Genomic DNA, 12911 nt, shown 5'->3' on the forward strand with positions numbered 1-12911 from the left:
AGTAGTGAAGTAGGTCTACTATTTTTTAAAAACTCTCCTAGTCCTGTACTTTTGTTTATGAAGTATTCTGTAAAAAATAGATTGTGATACCTTCAGTCCTGCCCTCTGGGGGTCGTTGCTGATGTCATAACAGTTGTTTTAATGTCTTTCTGTTTTCCTTGACTAACCTGTTCAACATATTTTACTTAGTACACCAGTGATGACTTTCTTCTTCAGAACACTCCAAATGGTTGTATTCCCTATGGCCAATAATTGTGCATTGGCTCTGAAAATGGCTTGTTTTTCACCCATAGGCTGGTCTCAAGTTTAATTTTGGTTACTTCTCAGAGAGGGTCAGGCATTAAGTGATCATATTGGTGCAGTGAAAATGTACATGTATTGCGAGCAGTTGCTGCTTCTGTAATGATAGCTTTTGTCTCGTTGAATAAGCCTGACATATTGGCAGTAGCATCATACATTTGGATGGACAAAGGTAGTGTATAATTTAGGCATACAGATTTTTGGTCCTTACCTGGGATGTCATGAATGTCATCTATGACTATGTAAAATTATTCAATAGGGAGAATCTGTTTGGCATTAGATACAGTATATTTCAGATATTGTTTCAAATAACGAATAAACTATTATCTTAAACCTTTATAGTCACACTCTTCACTACTGTTGAGTAGCACCTCATTGAATTTAAGTCATATGCTGAATCTAACCCTGAATTTTTTTTAGTCTTTACAAATAGCACATTCAACTCCATTCTCACATTATATATATATATATATATATATATATATATATATATATATATATATATATATATATATATATATATATATATATATTTTTGTCTTAGTTTTGAGGAACACTGGAACTAAACTAAAATAAAATCTTTCCCCATATAATGCTGTAATTTTCACATTTGCTGTAGTGGACCTATTAATGTCCCCCTTTTTACCATAATCTGACAAAATACTGTGAGGGATGAGGAGTTCATCCTCCCATTCCTGAAGATTAAAACAAAATATTTTAATAAAACATCAGGATCAGACAAAGAGGAGTACTAAAAATCGGATAGATGACCTAAAGTAACTTCATTGCCAGGTTTGAAAACTTCACATGAAAACAGATTTTCACATCTAATAAGAGTTAGCTGGCTATCGTTAGCTAAAACATTCCCCACTAAAATAAAGTAGTTAACATTAGCTAACCTAGCTAACGTTAGCTAAAACTTTCCCCACTAAAATAAAGTAGTTAACATTAGCTAAACTAGCTAATGTTACCTAAAACATTCCCCACTGAAATAAAGTTGTTAACATTAGCTAACCTAGCTAACGTTAGCTAAGATATTCCCCACTAAATTAAAGTAATTAACAGTATCTAACCTAGCTAATGTTAGCTAAAACATTCCCCACTGAAATAAAGTAGTTAACATTAGCAAAACTAGCTAACGTTATCTAAAACATTCCCCACTAAAATAAAGTAATTAACATTAGCTAACCTAGCTAACGTTAGCTAAGACATTCCTCACTAAAATAAAGTAATTAACATTAGCTAACCTAGCTAACGTTATCTAAAACATTCCCCACTAAAATAAAGTAATTAACATTAGTTAACCTAGCTAACATTAGCTAAAACATTCCTCACTAAAATAAAGTAATTAACATTAGCTAACCTAGCTAACGTTAGCTAAGACATTCCCCACTAAATTAAAGTAATTAACATTAGCTAACCTAGCTAACGTTAGCTAAAACGTAACCCACTAAAATAAAGTAGTTAACATTAGCTAAACTACCTAATGTTACCTAAAACATTCCCCACTGAAATAAAGTTGTTAACATTAGCTAACCTAGCTAACGTTAGCTAAGATATTCCCCACTAAATTAAAGTAATTAACATTAGCTAACCTAGCTAACGTTAGCTAAAACATTCCCCACTGAAATGAAGTAATTAACATTAGTTAACCTAGCTAACGTTAGCTAAAACATTCCCCACTGAAATGAAGTAGTTAACATTAGCAAAACTAGCTAACGTTATCTAAAACATTCCCCACTAAAATAAAGTAGTTACCATTAGTTAACCTAGCTAATGTTATCTAAAACATTCCTCACTGAAATAAAGTAGTTACCATTAGTTAACCTAGCTAATGTTATCTAAAACATTCCTCACACAGCGCGGGTGCAGCAGCCGGGCACTGAAGAGCTGCTCAGTGCTGTCAGAGAGTGGTGCATGGGGTGGGACAGGTTCTTCAACATGTTCTTAAGCTTAGTCCTCATTATCCTGTCTCCCACCACCTCCACTGGGTCCAGAGGACACCCAAGGACAAAGCTGGACTTCCTGATAATTCTGTCCAGTCTCTTCCTGTCAGCAGTGGAGATGCTGCTGCCCCAGCAGACCACTCCATAAAAGATGGCTGATGCCACCACGGCATCAAAGAAGGTCCTCAGTAGTGTCCCCCACACACCAAAGGACCGTAGTCTCCTCAGGAGATGCAGTCTGCTCTGACCTTTCCTGTAGAGAGCAGCCATGTTGTCAGTCCAGTCCAGCTTGTTATTAAGGGTGACACCTAGGTACTTGTAGGACCTCACTATCTCAATGTCAGTGCCCTGGATGTTCACAGGCACCGGAGGAGAGTGTTTGGTCCTGTGGAAGTCCACTACCAGCTCTTTGGTTTTTCCTGCGTTGATCTGCAAGCAGTTCCTCTGGCACCATTTCACAAAGTCCTGCGTCAGTTCTCTGTACTCCTTGTCATCTCCATCACTGATGAGTCTGACGATAGCAGAGTCGTCGGAGAACTTTTGCAGGTGGCAGCTGGCAGAGCTGTACTTGAAGTCCGCAGTGTAGAGGGTGAACAAGAAAGGAGCAAGAACTGTTCCCTGTGGAGCTCCCGTGCTGCAGATGACCATGTCAGACTGACAGCCCTGCGTCCTCACATACTGAGGTCTGTTAGTAAGGTAGTCCAGAATCCAGGTGGTGAGGTGATGGTCCAATCCTGTGACCTCCAGCTTGTCCTTCAGGAGCATGGGTTGGATGGTATTGAAAGCACTGGAGAAAGAACATGATTCTCACAGTACTCCCAGCATTCTCCAGGTGGGACAGAGATCTGTGTAGCAGGTGGATGATGGCGTCCTCCACTCCAATGCCAGGTTGATAGGCAAACTGAAGTGGGTCCATTGATGAACTCACCAGGGGGCGAAGGTGGATGAGGAGCAGTCTCTCCAGGGTCTTCATCAGGTGAGATGTAAGTGCCACTGGCCTGTAGCTGTTGAGGTCTTTGGGATGCGGGGTCTTTGGAATTGGTACCACACAGGATGTTTTCCACAGCTGTGGAATCCTCCCAAGCCTCAAGCTCAGGTTAAAAAGGTACTGGGTCACAGAGCACAACTCGTTGGCACAGGTCTTCAGAACTCTTGAGCTGATGCCATCTGGACCCGCAGCCTTTCTGACCTTGATCTTTTTGAGTGCACATCTCACCTGGGATGTTGTGAGTGTAAGACTGGATTGCTGAGTGCTGGAGCTTGTGTCAGCAGAGGATCCATCTGGTGGTGACTAATGTTATCTAAAACATTCCCCACTAAAATAAAGTAGTTACCATTAGTTAACCTAGCTAACATTAGCTAAAACATTTCTCACTAAAATAAATAACAATAGCTAACCTAGCTAAGATTAGCTAAAACATTTCCCACTAAAATAAAGTAATTAACATTAGCTAACCTAGCTAACGTTAGCTAAAACATTCCCCACTGAAATAAAGTAGTTTCTATTAGCTAACATAGCTAACGTTATCTAAAACATTCCTCACTGAAATAAAGTAGTTACCATTAGCTAACCTAGCTAACATGAGCTAAAACATTCCTCACTAAAATAAATAACAATAGCTAACCTAGCTAACATTAGCTATAACATTCCCCACTAAAATAAAGTAATTAACATTAGCTAACCTAGCTAACGTTAGCTAAAACATTCCCCACTGAAATAAAGTAGTTTCTATTAGCTAACCTAGTTAACATTAGCTAAAACATTTCACACTGAAATATAGATAACGTTAGCTAACCTAGCTAGTTAATCACAACATTACACTGTGGAACATATGCCAGTTTAAACTACAGCTTGCTAGCTACCATTATCGGGTGCTGCACAATTGCACAGCGTTGTGTTTTAATGGCGTTTTTCACTGTTAAAATCCACCATCTACAGGCGGCCGCGTGTAACTGCAGCAAGAACGCTGGAGAAAAAGAAGCGAAATTCAGCCTTTTGCTTAATTTAACAACTGAAAACAACAATATTATATAATCCAGTAATTAGGTATATGTAAAATAAATTATTATCATTAACTTATGAACTATAAATAGCTGTTGTTCAGCCTGGTTAGCGTCCGTCAGGGCAGCCGGTTGAACTGGCCGGCCTGCAGCATTACATATGAAATCAGAGGCTCCAGCTGATGACGCGTTCCTCCATAGCCACGCCCCTCTCCCCACGCCCCCACGTCAAAAAGGGGTCAAAATAGACTCGCAAACAAAACGGAGGAACGCAAAAAATGAAGCCAAAATCTTCCGCCATGTTGGCGATCCTGAAACCCGAGTCTGCGCAGTAGAGACCAGAGGAGGGACTGTGGAGAGACAGCCTACTCATTTAAATAAACCCGCCCCTGAGGGCTGCCTCGCGGTCACAGGCTGCAGAGAGGAGCGGAGCTGACGGTCTGTTATTGGTCCCGCACATAACCAGCCCTTTTACAATAACCACACCTTTTTAAATAGAGCTGAATAACGTTTTTAAAAAAGAATTCTGTGGGAATATAAAAAATTGACTATATAAGCAGAGGTTACACTAGCTGTTGCATTTAAATAATGGAGGTAGAATTACAGTATATTAGAAAAAAACATGATTGAAAGTTGTCTGTTTTGCCTTTGAAACCTATGGGGATGGGTGGGGTTACACAAATTTCTGCAACCGAACAGCAGGGGGCTCCCGACCTGTGGTGGCTTCACTTTTGAGAGAGGATGCTCTTTCCAGCTATACACAGTCTATGGCTTGGCTGGACAGGCCTGACATAGATTAATATTAAAGACATGAACACAATTAAGGCACACATATGGAATTACATACTATACAAAAAGTGTTTGACCTCCACAATCCCCTGGAGTTCTATTGTTCAGCACCTACAGAAACTCCTTCAAGATGCTAAGATTCCAGGTGGCTCTACCTTACGGAGCCCGGGAGGGGCCGTGGATAAAAAAAACAATTAAATCGAGTGAACGATGTAGCAGTTCGTGCTCACGTTTTCTTTAATTCGAGTGAACGATTTGCAATTCGTGCTCACGATTTCTTTAATTCGTGCTCACGATTTCTGTAATTCGTGCGCACGATTTCTGTAATTCGAGTGAACGATTTCTGTAATTCCTGCTCACGTTTTTATGCAATAAGACAATAAGCTGGGAGGGAAAGGAGCATTTTCTCTCTTGATCTGTTACAGGGGTGCAGTGATGATAATCAGTTATCTACCTTTATAACCTGCTGATATTAATGCACTAGTGTTACAGATAGATGTACAGTACAGTGAGCAGATTTTGCCTGGTGGTGGAATCTCTACAGCGCGTGGGGGAGAGCCGTCCGCGGCACGGGTTCCCTGGCCGCGAGCGCAGGTCTTCACGGAGCTTATTTACCAACAATATAGACAAATATAGTCAATTCCAGTCATGATTAAAGGAAACAAACATTACTAATGCAGGATAACTGTGTGTTATTAAAACCAGATCAAAACAAAGTTATAATGCAATGTGGAACTGTTTATAATTTCTTATTTTCAACAATAGTATAACGTAAAGAAGTATAATTATATAAATATACAGCTATAAGACTTAGGTCCAAATGTACACTGTAAAAGTTAATAAAGATAATACAAAATTAATGCAAGGTGTGACAGTTGTCTATGAATGGCTCATATAAGAGCTGCTTTAAATATGTAACACTATATAAAATCAAAATAGCTGGTCTAAAATACTATTAATACAATGTATTAAGATATTTAGTAAATAGGCATTTCATATAATAATTTGGATCAATTTGATAATTTATTCCAATATGTTTCCTAAAATAATTAAGTTTCTATATCTGATGAAATGTCCTGAATATCTGCTTATTCTCAAATCACAGTGTCCTGCCCAGAAACATGCCACAAGCTTCAAATAAAAAAATATAATAATTATAAACTTCTTAAATGTATATTTTCTGAATTATGTGTTTATTTATTATACAAATTATTAAAATATAGATTAAATCTATCATAAAAGTAATAATGATGTAACCAGATTTAAGAAGGTGTGCATTTCCTTGGAGGCTGGCTGAATGTTATTTAGAAATTAATAAACACATTTGCACATTGCATTATAACTTTGTTTTGATCTGGTTTTAACCCTTTCCAGACGACGGACGCGCGGGCGCGTCAAACGCAGCGTTGCTGGGTGTTTCTATAAATAGATTTGCAATAATACGGCACAGAAACACAGTTCAAACATTTCCTGAATCAACAGAGTCCGCCCTTTTATGATATCCAATCCTGAGTCTGTACGTCACTCAGGTCCGGATTTATATGCCTTTTAGACGAGCAATACGGTCCGCCTCTCTTGTGTGACTGGTGGATTCGCGTGTCTATCACCAGCCTCTCATCTGCGACTGGTGGATTCATGTGTCTGTCACCAGCCTCTCATCTATAATTGGTGGATTCATGTGTCTGTCATCTCTGTTGGTTGTGTAAAACTGACCAATAGGCTTTCAGAAAATCACAAAAAACCCTCCCACACATGATTACATCAGTCTGAGTCATATAGAAAGACACGTGGGGGCGGGGTGTAAACAGTTCACCGCGGCTCAAGTTACAGCAGCGTTAGAGAAGCAGCGGTTTTAGGTAGAAGTGCATCAGCGGCTTTGATTCTTATAATGAGGAAAAATATAGAACCGATCAGGATCCAACTGAAGATCTGTGAGTGTATTTAGTGTATTTATAAAACTGTCACTCATTAGGGATGTTTTGTTATGTGAGTTCGCGAGCTAGCGAGCTAAATGCTGCTGCCGTATGTAGAGAAAGGATCTTTGGGGAAACGCAGGGCTGATAGAGAAGCTGGAATCTCTCTCTCTCTCCCTCTCCCATACACACACGCGAACACACACACTCACACACTCTCTCTTTCACACACACACACACACACACACACATACCGACACTCTCTCTCTCTCTCTCTCTCTCTCTCTCTCTCTCTCTCTCTCACTCACTCACTCACTCACTCACTCATGCACACACACAGTAAACACTGAAGCTAGTTAGGTTTCTATAGTCATGATCTGACAAAATTGATTAGTACACAGTAAATATTTACTTTGCTATTGGAAAATTCATTTTCTACCCATTAGTAAATATTTATTGTATAAAGTTTTTCTTTCTTTTAGTAAAAGTAAGCTTCACTTACAAATTGCATACAAATAAACATTTTATGACCACTGATGGATTGTGCCATATATATCATACTGTTATGTTCAAATTAGACTTTGTTGTATTTAGTTTTATTCTTAATTTTTATTTGTGTGTGTAGTGAATGCAAAACACTGGTAGTCTGTTTAGGTGTAAAGTGAAGTGTAGTGAAATAAAAGAGAGTAAATCCACCGTCTCTTCAGGTGGGCTCTTCTGCATTCCACTTAGGTGAGTGGGAGAAAGGGAAACTTAGTTAGCTTTTATATGTGAAAGTAGGCATTTTCTAATGAACAGACAATGTTTTTTAATACAGTAAAGTAAACATTTACTAATGAACAGTGATTTTTTTTATGTTTATGTCCAAGTTTATGGCTGTTTGCTGTTGTGTCAAGTAGAATGGCAACATGCTACTGAATAAACGTTTTTACAAAAAAATAATTTTATATCTTTATTTTACATTTATATATTATTTTATATATAGTTAACTACTGATGTGAAGCTAAGACTTTAGTAAATCAATTTCAAGCACCAAAACATTTTATCCACACGAGTAAAATATATTTTTAACATTATATAGGAATAATTTTTAAATCGGATTTCACATTTTTGAGGTTTAGGGCCACATAATCTCTTCATACATCCTCCAGGCCACTTATTCCCTTATTATTGAGATAGTTGAGATTATTCTGAACATTTTGATATAAAATATGTGGGTATTATTTTAAATGAAAGTGCCTTTAAAGGCAAAATTAAGAAAATATCCAAAAATCGGGATTATTCCCCTAGTCTGGAAAGGGTTAATAACACACAGTTGTCCTGCATCAGTAAAATGTTTGTTTCCTTTATTCATGACTGGAATTGACTGTATTTGTCTACATTGTTGGTAAATAAGCTCCGTGAAGACCTGCGCGCGCGGCAGGTGTCTGGCGGCGGGGGAACCGATGCCGCGGACGGCTCTCCCCCACGCGCTGTAGAGATTCCACCACCAGGCAAAATCTGCTCACTGTACTGTACATCTAACTGTAACACTAGTGCATTAATAACAGCAGGTTATAAAGGTAGATAACTGATTATCATCACTGCACCCCTGTAACAGATCAAGAGAGAAAATGCTCCTTTCCCTCCGAGCTTCTTGTCTTATTGCGCATAAAAACGTGAGCACGAATTACAGAAATCGTTCACTCGAATTACAGAAATCGTGCGCACGAATTACAGAAATCGTGAGCACGAATTAAAGAAATCGTGAGCACGAATTGCAAATCGTTCACTCGAATTAAAGAAAACGTGAGCACGAACTGCTACATCGTTCACTCGATTTTATTATTTTTTTTATCCACGGCCCCTCCCGGGCTCCGTACTACCTCATGATGACACTGAAATATAAATACAAAGAGAATGCAGATCTATCCTGAAAGCTATTTGTCATACTTAGAAGAATTTAAAGTTTAAAACATATTCTGGATTGTTTTACATTTTTAGCTAACAAAATAATTCTGATATTAGCTTTAATATCTTCAATATTCAATTTACAATGTAAAAACACATTGAAGAGGTGTCTGGTACTGTAATATTAAATAAAGTTATAATGACAATTATAATGCAATTTAATTTATAATTCTGCACTATATTATACAGTACAGGTGTAATGGAATAGCTCTGGTATTAAGTGATTCTTAATGTTAAAATGTCTGTAATCATGTAAATAGTAACATATGGGTTATCTTATCAATACTAGGTAGCAGTGGCGATTGCTCTAAGACTGCAAGGGAAGCTCAGCTTCCCCTAAAATGTAAAAAAAATAAGTGATTAAATATATACTGTTGTGTGTACATGTCACTGATTAAATATGCGCTACAACGCGCTGAACTTAGTTCAGAATCAGCTTCTTATCACTGGTAACGCCGCGGCTTTCCTCTCACTCATTCCCGCAGCGCTGCTTTAAACAGTGCGGACGCTGAGCGTCCACACCCTTCAATAGCGGAGAAAAGCGCGCGGCGAAACGAGACGAGTCATTGGATAAACGCTGGGCTTTGTCCCGCCCATCGGACGCTCAGCGTCTCTGGGGGTCTATGGAGCAGTGGGCTGGCCTCGGCCGGCCCGGACGCTCAGCTTCTGCATGATGATTGGATGATCTGTCTGAGGCGGAGTCCCTTTTTGATTGACAGCGAAATGTGCGAATCAGCGATCTTTTAGTGTAAAAATCCATTTGATAGTCTTCCTTACGAAGAAAAACTTAAGAGTTAAACAGCAGGGCAGATAAACTGCTCAGGTTAATTTGGTGTAAAAGGTGGGGAAAAGTAACAGGTATTTTCAGCTGTTCTGGTTTGATAAAGTGAGCTGGCTGACTGGAAGTGCTGTAACAAATAAAATGTACTGATGGCCATTCTTCTTGATGAAACTGATCTCAGGACATAAATGAACAGGGGCCAGTAGTAAGTATTGTGTTATTATTAAAAATAATTTAAATAATTTAAATTAATAAAGGGATTATTTAAGGAAATTAAAAAGGAAATAAATTTACCTGCATTTTTTTCCTTTACCAACTTTAAACATTTTGCGTAATGTTTTTTTTACTGATCATTTTATGTTTATTCATGTCATAGCGTCATTTTTTATGTAATTGTTCAATGTAAAGAATGGGTACCTTTTTGTTGTGTAGTGAAAACTTGAAAATAATGCCTTTTGTTTACAAAAAAAAATAAATCTCAGGGAGAGTAGAATTTACGTATAAATAAAACTATATATGTTAAGATGTAGGCCGAAATTGAGCTTCCCCTCCTTGAAAGACCAGCATCCGCCACTGCTAGGTAGTAAGTTTTAAAGGTCACGTGCTCTTCGCATGTGACCTACTCACACCTTTCAAAGGTCACACTCTTTTAGACCACGTACTCACATATGCTGCATACAATGTGTGTGGGGTGAGGGGCTAAGAGAGCATATAAAAAGGAATGAAGGGGGTAGCTAGGAAAGCAGATTCTTGGTGTTCGCGACACTGTCTGACTTCAATAAAACCTTGCTACTCACTTCAATCCTGACTCAGCATTCAACATTATTATTTCACTCCAAACCACCAAATTTCCACAACACAGGCCAAAGGTTTGGACACACCTTCAATGCGTTTTCTTTAGTTTAATGACTATTTACATTGTAGATTCTCACTGAAGGCATCAAAACTATGAATGAACACATGTGGAGTTATGTACTTAACAAAAAAAGGTGAAATAACTGAAAACATGTTTTATATTCTAGTTTCATCAAAATAGCCACCCTTAATTAGTAATTCTTAAAGAGTATTAGTTATGTAGGCCCCTTAGCAGTAATAATTAATAATATGTCTTTCATAATTTTATAATTGTGTTTCATAAAAGGTAAAAGAACAAATTAAAAACAAGCCCTGGATCTTTACATACCCAGGCAATGCCCCTGTGCCACACCCTGTTTCTGTCTGGTTTTAATTTGAGCTTACTTTCCTGCACAGCTCCATTTTGTTCAGGCGTTGCAACAGGTCTGTTCTTCTTAGATCATTCTCAAATACTTGGTCTGTAAGTAACTTACTTTTGATTTATTATAAATGTTTAATGTTTCTTTGTGGGTGTATTTTTGTTAAGGTCATTATATGATTGTTAAAGATACTGTCTTACTACTTTTATTCAATTATGATTATGGCTTCTTTATTCATTTACGTTTTTTTTTTTATTGTTAATACATTGCAGTGGGAAGGAAGACTGTATTTGGTCCCCAGTATCTGGAGTAAAAATAAACTATCCTCAAAATGTTCTTAAATATGTATTGGCAATTTATATCCTTTACACAAAAACAGGAAATGCAGTATCTACAGTCAACCCTACATTCAGTGTGTCTTTAATGTAGATGATTAAACAAAATTTGCAATTTGATAAAGAATGTTTAAAAATGAGGTAAACTGAGAAGAAGACCACTGTAAACAACCACAGATTTACAATAATAACAGCTAACTGAACCCTTTTACAAAACAAAGCAATGGAAAATAGTGGCAGGTCTTTGCATCGAACATTTACGTATATGTGACATGCTGCATGGAATGTGGCAGTCTATAACAGTACAAATTGTCTGTATATGTTAAGTGGGTGGGTGTAATTCTTTCTGGATTTGCACAAACCTCAACACAATCAAAGAAATTGTAGATTAGTGACAGAAAACCCGATTTACAGCAACAACAAATTTGGGTGATTCGCATGATCTGGTGACGTTTCCTGATGCTGGTCAGATCATAAAATGCCACAGTAACCTAGCTGTTAGGTATGTATAACCCCAGTTGTTATTGTTTTGTAAAAAAAAAACTAAAACCCACTAATTTATACAATTTGTACATACATAGGTCACACCTTACTATAATCTGCATTTGAATGGCTCAAATGAGACCTGCTTTAAATCTGTAACACTATATCAAATTATTATATGACAATAAATATCACAATTAATTTACATATATTCTAATACTATTTTAAACACCCCTAAAATGAAACAAATCATTCCCTGTAAGTCACCATCCCTAATGTATAGGATAGCACCTTCATAAACCACACCACTACATGTAAGTAGCATCTATCTAGCTTTCTTGAAAAACAATTTATTGCTATCAGTTAATCACTCACACAAAGATTTTTTAGATGTTTTTGAATTTACTGTTCAACTGTAAAAGCTGCTGTCGCGATGCACAGGCTTCAGGCTGAAGATGTGTTTTTTAGGTGCTTTGAATTTAATGTCTTCAGCTTTTAAGGTGGATCAGAACATTAAAATAAGATTCCAGGTAATTTTATGTGGAATGTTTCTGCCCAATATTAGTGCTTTATAAGTTGTATACTACTATGTATTATATATCTGCTTCACATCTACCGATTCAGTGTAATGTGAGCACCATATTAAAGTGGGAGGATAAAGGGGAATATGATGCTCAAATGAGTAGTTTTACAGTAAAGTAAAATATTAATGCAGTAAAACATCACACTGATGTATAACATTTAGTTTAATGCATTTAATGCAGACAAGTACAGGCAAAAACTGTGTATAATAGTAACCGATAGCATTGTGTATGTATTTGCAGGTTTGACTAGCTGGTGGAGTTTACATAGTAAGTAACTGAGGTACTGCAAATGTTGGCTTTGGATGTTGATTTTTATTGTAATGTGTAATTATCAGTTTACTCTGCCTTTTATTCCTTAAAAGAGGATTTTTCATGCTTTTGAGTATTAATCATAGAATGAGACCTTACTCCCAGCGTAACCCTGTCTTTTTCACTTTTACATATTATTTTCTGTCATGCCTGCATCCACACTGTCATAAAAGGATGCACAACAGAGTGAACATTTTTTAATTATTTACAGTGTCCTTGTTTAGTTGGAAGATACATTTTGATTATCTAAAATGATTTAATTACTTTGATATTATACCAGCGGATAGCTTAAGCTTTACCCCAGCT

At 37.4% G+C, this 12911-nt stretch overlaps 1 protein-coding gene across 1 annotated transcript in view; it reads left to right on the forward strand.

Moving 5' to 3' along the window:
• The first annotated feature begins 10921 nt into the window (after nucleotides 1-10921).
• Nucleotides 10922-12911, forward strand: part of LOC111197013 (nuclear GTPase SLIP-GC) — a 56106-nt gene continuing 54116 nt past the window's right edge. The window contains exons 1-2 of the mRNA XM_022686410.2: nucleotides 10922-10995; nucleotides 12537-12563. The gene's annotated coding sequence lies outside the window, so the exon portion shown is untranslated. The remainder of the gene's footprint in view (nucleotides 10996-12536; nucleotides 12564-12911) is intronic.

This window comes from Astyanax mexicanus, chromosome 1 (assembly GCF_023375975.1).
Source record: "Astyanax mexicanus isolate ESR-SI-001 chromosome 1, AstMex3_surface, whole genome shotgun sequence".
Classification (NCBI taxonomy): Eukaryota; Metazoa; Chordata; class Actinopteri; order Characiformes; family Acestrorhamphidae; genus Astyanax; species Astyanax mexicanus.